The following is a 12754-nucleotide window of genomic DNA, read 5'->3' on the forward strand; positions in this document are numbered from 1 at the left end:
GGAGGTTGGAGAAAACTGCATAATGAGGAGCTTCACAACTTGCACTCTTCTCCAAGTATAATTAGAATAATGAAGTCAAAGAGGATGAGGTGGGCAGGGTATGTAGCACGAATGAGGGAGACGAGGAATGCGTATGGGATATTGGTGGGAAAGCCAGAAGGAAAGAGACCACTGGGAAGACCAAGGCATAGGTGAGTGGACAATATTAAAATGAATCTTAGAGAGATAGGATGGGATGGTATTGATTGGATCGAATTGGCTTAGGATAGGGACCAGTGGTTGGCTCTTGTAAACACGGTAATGAACCTTCGGGTTCCATAAAATGCTGGGAAATTCTTGAGTAGCTGCAGAATTGGCGGCTCCTCCAGAAGGGCTCAGCTCTTTGAGAAAGTAAGTAAGGGAGGCCATTTTGTGACTTATCTAAGGACAGAAATGTAAATATTAAATAATGTAAATATATGAATAATTTTGCACAATATACATGTATTTTCAGATACGTTGCAGGGCAAATGAAAAAGAAAATTGAAGAAAAACACAGTAACAAACAAAGAAGTGTATCTGTGTTAGTAGATGATTCAACGTCACTCAGAATAAATACCACATCAGTAGTTGTTCTTAAAACAAGAATATTCTGGCGAGGCTAATATCATTAATTTGGATTAATATCACTGGAGAGAAAAAATTCTGAAGACATAAGAAAAACATTTCTGAGTAGTTTCAATCAGTAATTTTTAGAAAAATGCTCTTGTTTTCCTTGCGACGGCGCATCTGTTACTCTGAGAAGAGAAGCTGGTATTGCAAGTCATCTCCAGAAACTGCTTTATATAAAATTATTTTCTAGCAGAGTTCCAGTCACAGATTAGATGTCGCCGTGAGCGGCGCTCTTAATGAAATCCGAGGAATTAATTATTTCCAAATATTTGTTGACAAATTGTGTTCTCTATATCATCAGCCTCCCAAGCAACAGTGGGAATTTGACGACATATTTTCATTTTTTGGAATATGCGGTAGATATCAGAAGAATACCCGCTGTACATTGGGCCGCCTCCACAAACAAATATTGCTAAATCTCTCCGTTTCGCCTAGCCGGCATTTCAGCAAAACGTCCGAGCACGAAAGTTTGCAGAATTAATTTAATTTTGTTCAACAAAATGGTCTCGATGCCTCAAGCAGATAAAGCTATAAGAACTACAGCGATTGTCTGAGCCATTGGTCATCAGTGTTAGGCCACAGCTGTCAGAATCATGTGTAACAATTGAAAGTGAATTGTTTGAAGGAGTCACAAGAAAATAAGAGAGAAAATGCAGCTGATAGTCTGGTGACAGTTTTTACGAAATCTTATCAATAATCTTAAAATTGGATTAATAAAAACTACCTCAGCACATAGCAGAATGACAGGAGAATCTACTCTTATATAAAGCTACTCAGTAATATAAATATACGAGGGCTGTTCAGAAATTGAGCTCCCGTGAGCTGTTAACAAATCAAGGAACAAAAGAAATGTTATTTTATACAGGAAAAGGTACATAGTTAAGCGACTTCTCAGCATAGCCGTTGCCGGAACTGAGACACTTTTGTTATCGGGGAATAAGTTTTATATGCCTGTGTCAAAGAAGTCTGCCGCCTGTGATTTCGCCCATGCTTTGACACCTTCCATAAACTCATTATTGTTGAAGCGCTCTGATCGCAACGAATCCTTCAGGGAGGTACACAGGTTGTGGTCGCTCGGAGCGAGATCAGAGCTGTAAGGAGGGTGACAAACAACTCCCAGTTGAAATTCTCCAGCAGTGCTCGAGTGCGAACAGCTGTATGCGGACGCGCGTTGTCGTGGCGGAGCACTACTCTGGATGTCAGCATTCCATGCCTTTTGTTCTGAATGTCCTACGCAGTTTGTCAGTGTTTCGCAATACACTTGTGACGTTATTGTGGTCCCTTGTTGCACGAATTTCACAATCAGTTTTCCTTTTCTGCCCCAGAAAACAGCTGCCATAAGCTTTCTGGCAGGCAATGAATGTTTCCTTAAATCTTTTCGGCTTGCTTGGTGAATGTGTGTGCGTTGCTTTGACTGGTCTTTGGCTTCAGCATTCAAAAATGAAACCCAGGTTTCATAATGGTACTCGTACTTTTTAATATTATATTTTAAGATTGGTAATGTACAGTTGATTAAAGTCCATCCATGTATACTTTATTACTTAGTTTTTCTTTTATTGGAAGACTTCAAAATTGAGGAGTATCAGCCAAACTCCGAGCAGGATTTGGAGAAGAACTCCAAATATGAGCTCAATTGAAGATCATTTTATCCTGAAGACGATTTGGTCTTTGTTAAGGGAAGCGAATGTGTCAATGAAATGTTAGTAATTGTAATGAAAGAAATAATTTAATCTTTCCATTATCGGGCTCGAACCCGAGTCTTCCATATATAGGCAGCCTTACTGTGTCCGCGCTATAAATAATTGGCCCACCAGGGGCGGCATAAATATTAACTACATTACCTAATCTCTTTAATGGAATTTGAATGTTATCCTAACTCCATGTCATCGGCTATAAGTACAGTTTAAATTATTCTGTGAATGTAATAAATAATGTGTTCAGAATTAACAGCACATCTGTTCTGAACCACTGAACGAGAGAGAGTGGGCAAATGAGAATTTCAGAGGTGTAGAGAGATGTTATTTCTCGTGCAAATATCGTTTGTGTAATCGCAATTTTCTGAACCACACAACAGAAGTAATTAGTTATAAAATGTAATCTCATATTGTTTAATATGACATGATTTTTAACCGAAAACACACCGAATTATCAGGTATGCATGCTGTATTGTAGCAGCGACAGGCGTCTATTCACAAACTCTACTCTGAGGATGTCCGAAATGCGTTACATGAAACAGTCTCGCCAACAACATGAATGGGTGGACTTAATTTTACAAAAGAAAAATAAGAGAAAGGCTTTGATATTAATGAATGTTGTCTTAGATGTCTTTTTTTAAATTGTATTATATGACAGCTGCGTATAATTTAATCATACAAATGTTGTAAGATTTGAGGCTTTCACGGCGGTGACTATGAAGAAAGCAGTCTTCTGGGATTTGGCACCGTGTATATGTGGTGTNGGTATAGGAAAAGAAAGATAAAAAAATGTTATTCGTCAGACTGCTGAAGCAGCAAGAAAGAATTCACAGATAGTTAATGAAGCAACAGATGAACATGCTAGAGATAAGTCAGAACATCATGGTCGGAAGAGGAATAATATGATATGAAATCAGAATTGAAGGCAATGGCCCGACAGAGGAGGGAGCTGTTTGCTAATACCTTTATATTATGAGATTGAAGAATAAGTAAGTATTTCGGCACAAATGTGCGTTTCTTAATCTTCATACCGTCATTTGTCCGGGGTTCCGTGACTAATAGTAGCGGGTTTTGGATTGGATGATTGAATTTATTAACACCTTCGTTTACAGTCTCTTTTAATCACAGTCAAGTATAGCGCTATCGCTAATCTACCCACTTCACAGATTAAAAAGGACACGCTATCCTTTTCCTGGCAGCGGATTTATCACAGGAACCATCACTCCAAATCACTGTGATATCTTCTTGCCATTTCTTGTTCAATCACTTTGGACTACCGACCCTCCAGGACTCGACACAATACTCATATTTCAATTCTCCAATTCCCCTAGCTACATGCAGAGTCTCATTTTATAGCCTCAGGTAGAATCCCACAGAAAACACGTGTGACATGTCAGAATGAATGTTCATTGGACCGTTACCCAGCACCGCACATGGCGGGAACCACATGGAAAACACCTATTCTATTATGAGAATTGTTATGTTACCTAGCAGCAAGTTGTAGCACGGTCCACAGAGAACACAGCTCCTATTGCATGTGCGTTGTAACGTGTATACTGAGTCGTTGCTTAGCAATGGCTATATGCGTCATATTATTGTTGCTTTCTTGGTTATGATTCGGTGTTATTAGGTAGGTGAGCAGGAATATACCACCTCTATTTTCATAAATTTTATAATGTATTTTATCCACTCTGTTGGGAATAAAAATAAAACGAGGCACCGACCAAACAATTAATGTCAAATAATACTACACCTGTACCACGGGCCTGAAATGAGTTTACTATATGTATAAAAGTCTTAAATATAACACTACATGTCCGCTGGAATGTAACAACAAAATTGCAACAACTGACTTCATAATATGCAATGTCATACGAAGAGTCTTTAACCATATTCTATTTTATAATTTTCGTTTTATAATAATTTTAAAATTCATTGTATTTTTATAAATTGTATTTTATAATGTAACTGTTATCAAATATCCAGCTTTACTGTCACAATGAAATTGCAGTTCAATAGTGTGTTAATATAGTAATCATGTGTTTTGTCTGATGATGACTTTAAAAGCCGAAACTTGTAGCTAAGGTAATGTTGACCTTGACCGTTATGTTGTTGTGTTACGGCGGACTCCAATAAAGATTGAAAATTCTATACTTTGTTTAGAGTGGTGTTTACGCGTTTAAGAATACGATCAAGCAACCAATGAATTTCCAAACACCAGAGAACATATTCTTACTCAAATGCCACATCACTCAAGACATCTTTATTCTGGAAGTGTTCCATGCTTTTTTAACTGATGGCGCTGACGAGTTTTGAAACAAATGTAACGACCTATATCGTTCTGGAGGATTTCACATACAGATTTTCTTTATGAGTTACTCAGCTGAATGTTATCAAACCATAAGCCGTTGTATTCTTCTCGCCCTTGGTGATAGGCAAAGTCATCCCACTGTTCCACTCGTCACTAGTGCAGCTACGTTTCCTTGTGGCATATCCAGGCGTCGCAGCTCGTTCCTGGCTTCTTCATATTAATCTGCACGAGTAGAAATCCCTTTGATTGGCATTAAGAGGGCTAATTCTTCAGTTGTGTTAGACTCTGTGTAGATTCCACGAAAATGAAGAACAAGTTGCGGTGTGCCTCTCGCGTCGTTTTTTTTTCGTGTTTTTCCATAGAAATCTACTGAAAATTAGTGGCTTTGCTTTTTAATAAATTTTCAGCTTCAAGGTTCCTCGATTCTTTTTCCAGCGCTAAATCTTGATAAACAATTTTTGGAATGTGATGTTTCAGAAAACGTCACGTTTACTATGTCTCTTAGCGTAGTCTGTATAGCGACTGACTACGTGCTGGACGAATGAGTGGATTTCGAAAATATCTCTCCTCCACGTAATCCAGAGCGGCTCTGATCCCACCCAACCTCCTATCCAATAGGTACCGGGGGTCCTTTCCCCGGGGATAATTCGGCCGTGACGTGAAGCTAACCACTCACCAACTAATGTTGATGTCAAGAAAAGTGGATCTATACATCCACTCCCCCATACGCCTTCATGGCATAATTCTTAATTAGTTAAGTACGGGGACAACTTTACATTTTTACTTCGTTACTTAAAGTTTCTTAACTTTATTTAATATGCCAGACTCCACGTAAATGTCAAGCACTTCAATGTCTCGCACTAAGGTTTTGAATGAACTTCTCTGTTGAGCCAGATGGCGTCGAAGCTGGGTTATTTTATGGCAAACATCAGCCCTTATATAGAACTGTTTGGTTCATGTATGATTTCCAGAAACGGCTTTTCTTTTCTGCAGCCATAGTAGAACACAAAATTTATTTTAATGAACTCCGTGAATAACGTCAACACACTTGAATTTCATTCATCACGAGAACTACCGCACTTAAATATCTTTTGCTAACAATCGACTGCCGAATCTCTTTCGCGTACTTTTCCCAGTTGCGTTTCTTATTTTATTCATTTAAGATAATAAAAATGATATTACAGAAGTATATTAAAACGGGTCTATTACAACGGAAACTGTGCTCATAACACAGCGTTCACGATGTAGAACGTCTCTGTAGAATCAATCTCTTCGAAGTCTGCCAAATACTAGACAAATGCAAATCCTACTTCACAACTACGAAACGTGAGGCATCTCAAAACTAGCACATCGACACTCAAGAGTCATGCTGTCTCATTTTAAGCCGCGATCGAATAACGATTGTAAGAGATGGAAAAGATAAAGTTCTCATGCCACTAATCACAAAGAGATTTTGACAAAATTGTTAAAATGGCGCGGCAGACAATAATGAAATGTTAAATCTCGTGAGACAGATTTTAATTAAATACCTATTGTAATATATATGACCATAATTTTAATTTTAAATGTAGATGTTTTTAATTTCAACAGAGAATATTGTAGCGTATTTGCTTTATGCAAGAAATGTTGAGCCACATAAACAGTCGTTGCTAAGCATTACACTCTCGCAACAGTAGAACAGTGGGGTTATGCAACCCATTTCTAGGCAACGGCTCGGTAAACACTTTCGCGTAGGCAGTGACGTCACACAACAGTGGATAGCGACAACATGACGTGTTTTCTGTAGGTTCTAGCCGAAGATTTATAGGGGAAAAAGGTCGTTTGCGGGTAGTCATAAACTGGAGGAATGAGCAGTAATACTGGAAGAATGAGTAACAAGCGGCAGAAGCAAGCAAGCAGTAAGCTTGAGCAGTCCAGGAGAGATTTGTAGTTGAGTTCCGAGGTTCCAGGATGATTGAAGAAGAAATGGCAAGAATACTCATAGTGTTTTGCTGATGTTAAATACGTAAAGTAAAAAACGACGAAAACACTAAGAGACATCACCAGCGATGAATTTAAAAAATGTTTTGAGCATCGGAAAGAAACGTTTGGACAAGTGCATTGAATCAGATGGAGAGTACTTTGAGGGGGATTAAAGTTTTGTTATGTAAAAATAAATACAGAATTTTTATAAACAAAGTCCGTTTTTTTTTGTTGGTCCCCCTTCGTATGAATGAAACCTTAGACAGAGTTTGATGAACTTCACCAAATGGTGATAAGTATTAACCTTTCTGTCCGATGATTACCCCTAGAACCCATTTTATAAGAGTTAGTATGCATTTTGTGTGTGACGGAGAAACATTCCTGGCTTATCCATTCAGACAAGCCATGAGTTTGTTGGCTGAGCTGTTGTGTTCCCCTTATACGTATGTCTTTCTTTACTTTCCGTTGTCTGTCTGCGCTCTCCTGCCCACTGTATATACCGTCAGTAACAATTTAGTTTCCTTCACATTGTTCCGCCCTGAAGGCCAATGTCTGTATCAAAGGAGGACGTACCGTGGAATTGAAAACATTTTTCTCTGCTCTGAACTCCATTTATAGAGATTACACTGGAATTGCGCTCAGGCACGCAGCAATGTCATTAAGTATGTGGACACTTAGAGTAATTGGAAGTAATATTTAGACCCTTGTGTTTGTTTTGTATAAGCACCCGAGATTTAATTGTTAGGAGCCACTGTAGAAGGCACAGGGCGATTAAAGCTACAAAATTAATTGATTCTTAAGATAATTACAAATGTTTGGCCCACACAGCCTTCTCTTTAGTGGATATCGAATGCACTTTCCTCAAGGGTGGGACAAATGGAGTGAGTAGCTGACCTTTCACCTCTTGACTAATTTCCGAATACGTGGAGATTTCGGCCACTCCCCTTATATGATTTCGCGTGATTTGGTTGTTAAACTTATGAATAACTTCACCGTCATAATCATACATGATAATACATACATACGTACATAAATGGATATGTACTTAAATACATACATACATAAATATATATACATGCATGCATGCATACATAAATACGAATATACACATACACACATACATGCAGACATAAATAGAGTTTTGGTTGGAATAAGACGATCGTGAGCATGGATAAATGAACATTTTAAACGAGTTAGTTGTGGCCTATTAGAATCACTATCCCCGAACACATAAGCCAGGAGAGCTCAGTCAATATAATCAGTAAGTAAAGGACTGATCAACCGCAGAAACAGGGTTCGATTTCCTGCAGGAATAGAGAGCTCTCCTCCACAGCTTCCAGGTCACACCCAGCTCTCTTTTTAACGGGACTCCAAGTCTCGGTACCCGGGAGGCAAAGCGGCCAGGAGTTGGAGATGACCACTAGTACCCCTTTAGTGTCATGGTTAAGAATGCGTGGACGTACTCTTCCACTCCCTATATGTCGTCATATTTAACCTGTGTGAGATATGGAGTTTAGTAATTTCGAATAGTTTGATGGATAGGTACCATCGTTTCAGATCAATATGATACCTCCATCTTCAGCGTAGAAACTGTGGTACATACCTGCATAGAAAGTAGAGATAGCACATTCCAGGATACTGTAGCCTTCAACCCAGCGATATCGTGAACAGGCCGAAGGAAACTACGTTATTCCTCGGTCAATAACGCATCCGATATCCTTTGTAGACCCTAACTCTCAAAAGCAAATTTGGAATCTACTGCTCTCTAATTTGCTCCTCTATTCTCTGTTTCTTTCTCTAAAATTTAAATACCCTCTCCAGCTGCTCTAAACTTTATCCAGCAACATACCTTACGTAACTTCACCGGATGTAAACATTGCTAATACAGTGTGATTCTAAATTATTGTCGGGTTTCCGTGGCCTATAATTTGTACGTGTTACATGCCAGGAAAGGTGCGCATGTTGAAGTTATTTAGCATTCTTCAGTGTTGATTATACGAATAATAAAACTTTTCTAGATACACTTTCATATTCCATCAGCAGTTTTAACTTTCACTCCCAGTTTTAAATTTATAGGCCAGGGAAATCGCGACAATAATTTAGAATCATCTTGTATTTACTTCGAAGAAATCAGCAAATTTTACAAAGCCTTTTCATATTATTGTCAACGGGTAAAGCATAATGTTTGTTTATGATTATAACGACAAAGAAATTATGTCTGTACTTAAGCAGCATGACAGGAAAACTCCACGCATTTTTAAACTCGGCAATGCAGGATAGTGGTCAGCTACAATCTCCAGTCCCTCTAACCTCCAGGAAAGAGCCCCAGAGGCTAGAATGCAGTCGAAACTGACGAGGTGGCGAACGGAAAGAGTTCTTTATCTTCACAGAATCGGACTCTGGTTCCGTAGGTTAACCGGCGGATTATTTGCAGCAGCTCTAAGAACAGTTTCGAAAAATAAACCTGATGTGATATTATTCACTTACATGTACACCGTCAATAACGCTTGTCTTCCGTGCTTTCCGGCATGTCGTTCTTTTTTTGTTGTGTCACATATCTAGGACTCCGAAATGTGATTCTTTCTGTGGCTACCACAGTCTTGTATATTGTTTTCTCTTGTATGACTTGCCGGAGATCGCGGAAGACAAGCGAAGGTACAGTGGTCTCCTCACCAATCAAAAGTTTACCTTATGATGGCCCACGTGCGGCCGAAACATGTTGCATATTACAAGAACATATGATATAAATTAAAGACATTCTAAAGTATTTAAAAGTCACTTTTATTGTAAACGATATACATGTAGTGTCTTAATAATACTTAATAACATTTTAATATATAAAAACTACACTTTAAGTGAACAACATGTTTTAGGTATCTTTTATTTTATTTACTTTAAATATAATTTTTGCATTATTGACGGTGTACATATAATTGAATAATACCTCAATGTAAAAGGTTGCTGAAGTATTATAATATAATGTAGTATGTATTTAATGTGAATAGTGCATTAAAGGAACCTGTTACAGAGAACTGAAAGCATGCCTAGCTCTCCAAGGGCTGTAACTTTGCAGTAAAGTGTATAAGCTTAATATTCAGTCCAGCGGTAAAGGGATGTAATTCATAAAGGAAGACCAAACTGACTTGGTCGTTTCATAATTTGTTCGGTAAACACGAGGAAACAGTTTTGTTCTCGACAAGGAATGATGATAGATTATAGGCGAATATACTACTCGCATTTTTACTGGAACTTCTTACACAATTTGTTTTAAATCGGTCTGAGATTATTATGAGTTACAGATTTAAATTTCAGACCTGCATATTATAATCGCTTAGTGTGCTGTTTTGTTTGAGCGTATTTTGTTATTTTGTGTGATGTGTGTTATTTGTGTGTTGTGCCTTGTTGTAGAATCACTGCCACCGGCAAGAACCCATTTGAAGTTTAAATAAATAGTAACGATGATAATAATAATAGAATGGCATGAATATGACCTCAGAAATTCATCATTTACTACTCGTATTATTTATATGTTATTAATATACAGCTAGCATTAGGGCTTCTAAAATTTCAGCAGAAAATCTTGAAATACCGACTCGTCATACTTTCCCTTGTCGTTTCCCGGTACAATTTCTGCTCCTGTTCGTAACACTTAACGACAAAATCACTAACATTTGACTTTTACATATACTGATAGTTACAACCATAGATCTGTTGTTGTAAAGTTAACAGCCTTGAGACACATTTGAGTTTTACATGCATTCCGTTAAATGTGTATCTAAACACTGTAAAATAAAATCATACGCTTCAATTAGATATACACCTCCTGTCATATAGTAATTTTCCAAAGGATGAGCCATTTTTTAGGAGATGAATTAACTTCCATTTGAGCTCCATCTCTGTGGTCTAATGGTCAAGTTTCCTACCTACAGATCCAAAGGTCCCGGGTTCGAGTCCCGGCGCTACCAGGTTTCCTGATAAGTAGTGAGTCTGGAACGGGGTCCACTCAGCCTCGTGAGGGTAATTGAGGAGCTGCTCAAGCGGCTGTCGTTCGGGCGGTATAGTTCTCTTGCGGACTAAAGCCACGGATTTTTTTTTGTGTTCCATGTTAAGCAGTCTTCACATTAGACCGACACTCGAACCGATTTTCCCTTAAACAACTTTTATCGCACACTCAATACGGAATATATTCGTAATCTGTCGAGCTGTTTCGTAGAAAAAACTTATGGTCAGATACAGTACCAATTTCCATGAATGTTTATTTCATACACTCCCTTGAAGGTTGAAGCCAGCCTACACTAAATTAGGCCTCATGAAATTTACATACCTCTTCGCAAAATGTCAAATAGTTATCTGGCCATCTTTCAAATTTCATATCCTCAGTATGGACGCTCTCATGCCAGCGCCATCATAAGTTATCACTTGTCATGAAACCAACGTTTATCGGTGCAAGTTTAGTCCAATGCGTGTATGTCTATCACAGTGGCTGCTCAGTCTAAGGCATAAACTGTCTTCGCCCACTCAAACACTGGAATTGTGGGTTCGAATCCCACTCAAGTCATTGATGTCTGGGTGCTTTTACTCTGTATTCTTCCATGTGTAAATAGCGGCCTTGCGACCTGCTGATCCCCCGTCGAATGAGTCCTAACGACTGTATGTAAAATTAAGCACCTGAAAAAGCGACCAAGTTCCAACAGAAGGACTGCAGAGCCATAGATAGATAGTTTAGTTCAGTATCTAAATTTAAGTAGCTTTTAAAAATCGATAAATGCTGATCTCCACATATTAGGCTGTAAATATACTGAGTGAACCATTTGAATTCATAATTCCACGTGACATGTCATACGCATATTTTGACCGTTGTACGTGCGGAACTGTTATTAGCGCAGGCAAACATTCCCCACTGTAATTAGTCTGCTGACCTGACTTGGTCCTTTGAAGTTACACTCATGTAATACACACAGAGGTCATTCGAGAGTAGGCAGCAAATCTTGCGGTCGTTCGGATGGAAGATTTAGCCCTCTTCGCGTCAGATTGGTTCGCGCTCATTTGGACTGGTGGCGTGGTTGGCAGGCCAGTATGTTTTCCCTTCAATCTCACCCCCACAAATCACTGAACAGTCAGCGTGTACCAAGCTTATGCTTTATGCGACGTCCCACTCATATAATTCCGAGCCTCGTGTTGACACTGCGGCTCTTTTTGAGATCAGCGATTAACAGTCATGAATAAATCATGCTATTTTCTGTGTCAGAATGCCATCTGTGAATTGCACACTGGGGCAACCAGCGTTAATGTACGATACCAATGTGAAATGTGTCTGTGTGAGAAAAGTAAGAAGATTCCGGCTTAAATTTCAGGATATTACAGTTTGAAAAAGTAACAGATTAGTGCATTCGTAAATAAATGTAGATAGGTAGGGTCGTTATTGTAGAAAAGGGTACCGAATCCAAACGCCGGATGCCGACTGAACAGAAGTTGTATGAAATCGATGTTATGCCGGAAGATCTCCCTCGTAAATATCATGGGCCAGTTTCAAGTTTCATGTTTGGCCTGTTTCCGAAAATGTACCTGAAATACGTTACTAACAACGGGGACTGTTTCTGGCATCAGCTTCGATTTGTTCGTCTATGGGTTTGTCGATTGTGCTGTGGGCCCTAGCACTTGCGGTAGAAGTTGACGCAAGGAGTCTGTCTCTGTCTCTCTTCCGCTAGACTGGCATAAGGGTTGCGGCAGGTTCTTAAATAACCTCTCTGCATATAAATTCAGTTTGTCTCATAGGAAATACTCAGTCTCCATTACAAGAAGTAACCGGTTATTGATGTTTAGAGAAATAGAGTCTCCGTGGCCTGAGAATTGTCTGAAATACATGGAAATAATCCGTGGGAAAGATGCAGCCATTCTTAAATGTTAAACAAGGGATACGTGTGGTAACAACTGTTCTTCCTAAAAATATACTTCATAATTTGTACTTCAGAGCGACGAATGAAGGGAGATGAAGCGAGTGGAAAGAAACCACTTGGGAGAAGTAGTACTATATGGAACAATAGAACTCAGGGAAAGTGGAGCACCGTAAGTGACAGTCGGCTTCCACGTGAGAAAGAAAGTAAATAAGATCTTGAAGTTTGTGATTATGGTATAT

At 38.9% G+C, this 12754-nt stretch overlaps 1 protein-coding gene and 1 long non-coding RNA gene across 2 annotated transcripts in view; one reads left to right on the forward strand and one right to left on the reverse strand.

Moving 5' to 3' along the window:
• LOC117282246 overlaps positions 1–12754 on the forward strand; it is a 537046-nt gene that overhangs the window by 303508 nt on the left and 220784 nt on the right. The gene's annotated exons all lie outside the window — the stretch shown is intronic.
• Positions 1–12754, reverse strand: part of LOC111863630 — a 364157-nt gene that overhangs the window by 303452 nt on the left and 47951 nt on the right. The gene's annotated exons all lie outside the window — the stretch shown is intronic.

The sequence above is a fragment of the Cryptotermes secundus genome, unplaced genomic scaffold (assembly GCF_002891405.2).
Source record: "Cryptotermes secundus unplaced genomic scaffold, Csec_1.0 scaffold99, whole genome shotgun sequence".
NCBI classification, from domain to species: Eukaryota; Metazoa; Arthropoda; class Insecta; order Blattodea; family Kalotermitidae; genus Cryptotermes; species Cryptotermes secundus.